This window comes from Bidens hawaiensis, unplaced genomic scaffold (genome assembly GCF_021521415.1).
Source record: "Bidens hawaiensis isolate Kalapana, Puna unplaced genomic scaffold, B.hawaiensis_p1.1 tig00024234_1, whole genome shotgun sequence".
Lineage (NCBI taxonomy): Eukaryota > Viridiplantae > Streptophyta > Magnoliopsida > Asterales > Asteraceae > Bidens > Bidens hawaiensis.
The window spans coordinates 95533-99160 of record NW_027493810.1 but is presented as its reverse complement, the minus strand read 5'-3'; positions in this window follow the sequence as shown (position 1 = coordinate 99160).

Sequence of the window (3628 nt, the reverse complement as noted above, 5' to 3'; positions counted from 1 at the left end):
CTAATTATACGGTTAATTAACAAAAGTATATTTAACAGTTAGCCGTGCTCAATTAAAGAAGGGGATAACAATTAACGGCAAACACAACAGGATCCAGGTGAGTTTCTAGCCCCATTTCTGTGTTATATTTTCGGGGATGTGTGCATACTCGATATGTTTGTTAATACACTTATCGTAAGCGATAAGTGTATGCCTTATGTGATGATGTGAAATGTATGAATGATTGCTTGTTGGTACGTGAACGATTTTCAGATATTGCACGTACTGTCAGGTTTTAATTCTATGTATAATGTAAGTATGATATGTATGCTTATATGTATGAATGTGATTAAGTTAATAATAAAAGAAGGAAAGATATGGTTGTATGGTAACGAAGAGAGAACCGGGCCCTAATAATACTCGAGGTTTGATGTATGGTTGTATGGTTACGAAGAGGGAACCGGGCCCTAATAATACTCGAGGTATGATGTATGGTTGTATGGTAACGAAGAGGGAGCCGATCCCTAATAATACTCGAGGTATGATGTATGGTTGTATGGTAATGAAGAGGTAACCGGGCCCTAATAATACTCGAGGTATGATGTATGGTTGTATGGTTACGAAGAGGGTACCGAGCCCTAATAATACTCGAGGAAGGAGGGAATCGAACTCTACTAATATTCGAGAACTAGGGAACCGAACCCTACTAATATTCGAGGAAAGAGGGTACCGAGCCTAATAATACTCGAGGAATGAGGGTACCGAGCCCTAATAATACTCGAGGAATGTAGGGCGTAATGCTCTTTATAACGTAAGATATGAAAGTATGAATGAATGTAAAAAATGAAAGTATGAACAAAAGTATATAAGTATGTATGTATTGTATGATGTATGATCAACTAGAACTCACTCAGCGTAGCTGACTTTTAGTATGCACACAGGTGAGTAGGATGAGGCAGCTTGCTTGAGGGGAACAATTGGCATTCAATAAGAGGTTGGCATCGGAAGACCCAAGACGTTTATTTGGTCATGTTTTAAAGACAGTATGTTTATTAAGACAAGTTATGGATTATTATGTAATGTTTTTGAAAGTTATCATATTCCGCGAATGTTTTTATTAACTCTGATTATTTGAAATATGTTGATGAGTAAATCCAACGTCCAAATGTGATGCACCGGTATCGGGGCCTTACACTTAGTAATAAATTAAACAATTAATTGCACTTATTCATATAAAACTTGTTAATAATTTATGATAAATGTAATTTTTTTTTGTGTATGTATCTCTTATTCTTAATTAACAAACTTAGGTTCACGTATTTAGCTCAACAAACGAATCAAATAAATAGAAAATATATAGTTAGAACTAATAAAATGAAATTATTATAAGTAAAATTAAATTAAAATAATGTAAAAAAAATTATTTTTACTTTTAAAAGTTAATTGATATGTGAAAAATTAATAAACTACGTATTTAACTTTAAAATTTAAAACATCTTATCTCTAAAATAAAAATATTATCTTCTTAAAAATTGTTAAACAGGTTAGCAGGTCAACCAACTTTTTAACGAATCGGGTTCAAGTTGACCTGTTTTTTAAACGTGTCGGGTTCGGGTTGACCTATATAAGAAAACGGGTCATTTCAGCCGACCCAAAACCTATTTTTTTTAGTGTCGGGTTCGTGTGGGATTTCGGGTCATGTATGGAATTGACACACCTACTTTTAACCCGTTAAAAGCATAACCCAATTCCCCTTTTTAACAAATTTAATACAAGTGAGGAGTGATTTAACCCATCTTTTAAGTGTCATGTCATTTTAACCTATGTCGGGGTTAGGCCAGGGGTAATGGGGCGCCATCCAAGGGGCGCGAACTAGGTGGCAGCGAGCTATGGTTGCGCACATCACTGCCACTCTCACGCAAGTGGGGGTGCGAAGGCGGGGGGCGAGCCGGACCACGGGGGAGAAAGTAGCCGTTGGGTGTGGGGTTTTGTGCAATATGACCGTTGGGTGTGTATTAATTTTTTTACCTATAAATAACAATCCACCCACTCCATTTTAATTAAAACAAACCCTATTCTGTCTTATTCTCTTACAAAAGCACACTTTCCCTCTACCAAAACTATATTTCTCTCCATTTTTATAAATGGCATCGTCTTCGTTTTCCAATTCTTCCGAAGAAGACAAACTCATTTGTCAAACGGTTCAAAGGACCATAAATTTTTTGATCGATCAAAGACGCCCCCGAGCCCCATTATTCCGGAACCACGTCCTCGTGATCGAAATACCGCTAATGAAACTTTGATACATCACTATTTTAGCCCCGATCCCGCATATGGTGAGGAAAGTTTTAATACCCATTTTCGAATGACTAAACGATTATTCATGCGTATGACAAATGACTTGCGGGATTACTTAGAGTATTTTTAACAAAGAATGACGCTAGAGGTCATCCCGAGTTCACGGATACTTAAAAAATTGCAAGGTCAATTCCACCTAGGTGATCACCCCGCCCCTACTATTATATTTGATGCGGTGGCGTCACAGGATCTTTGGTTTTGGCATACGTTCTTTAGGGTTGTCGGGTCAAATAATGACCTCAATGTTATCGATCAATCACTGATATTTGATGACCTTATCGACGGGATTGAACCCCCTTAGGTTTTTTTTGTAAATGGAGAACACTTCAAGTACATATATTACCTCGTTGATGGTATTTACAATGAATGGGAAACACTAGTTCAAGCTTATGTGTCTCCACTTTCTGACAAACGAAAGTACTTCACGAGGAGACAAGAATTGGCAAAAAAAGATATTGAAAGGGCGTTTGGAGTCCTAAAGAAAAGATGGGCAATATTGGCGAATCCAATAAAATTTTGGACATGGGAGAAGATAACGGAAGTTGTCTACACGTGTGTAATCCTACATAGCATGATACTAGAAGACGAGGGTCACGCTATTTGTCAAAACTACCAAGGTGATATTCCCAGATAAGAATCGACGATCAGCAATGAACAACGACTCAAAAACATAAATATCATCAAGAGCCGTGAGATACACGACAACCTTCGGCATGAGTTGGTCTAGCATTTGTGGGATAGAAGACCCGATAATATTGAATTAGACTGGTAATATTTTAAATTATTATTAATCTAATGTTTTATATTTTATTAATGTAATGTTTTAAATTATTATTAGTGTAATATAATGAATTTTATTAGAAAAGTAGTATTTTAAAAAAAAATAAAAACTGGATCAAGCCTCGAATCACCTGGACCGTTACACCTTCTGGGGCTTAATCATGGGGCTTGATCATATGTCAAGTCAACACCTACATATCATAAATATATTGGATCACTTGGGGAGTGGATTAAGCCCCAAGACCCTTAGTCTTAAAGTATACCCCATGATCTTATAGATACTAGCTTATTTTATAGGAATATTGGATTTTAATAATCCCTATTAAATGGTATTGGCCGATAATAATCCCTATTCGTTTTATCGCCACTAGCGGTCCCAAATTCAAAAAAGTTGGCCTCCAATGGTCCCCGTTAAAAATGACTTAACGGCGTTATAGTTTTTTCATAATTTCAAAGCAATGTTTTAGGGCTTTTGATCGTTAAGAGGATATGAGTCGATTAATGTAAAACT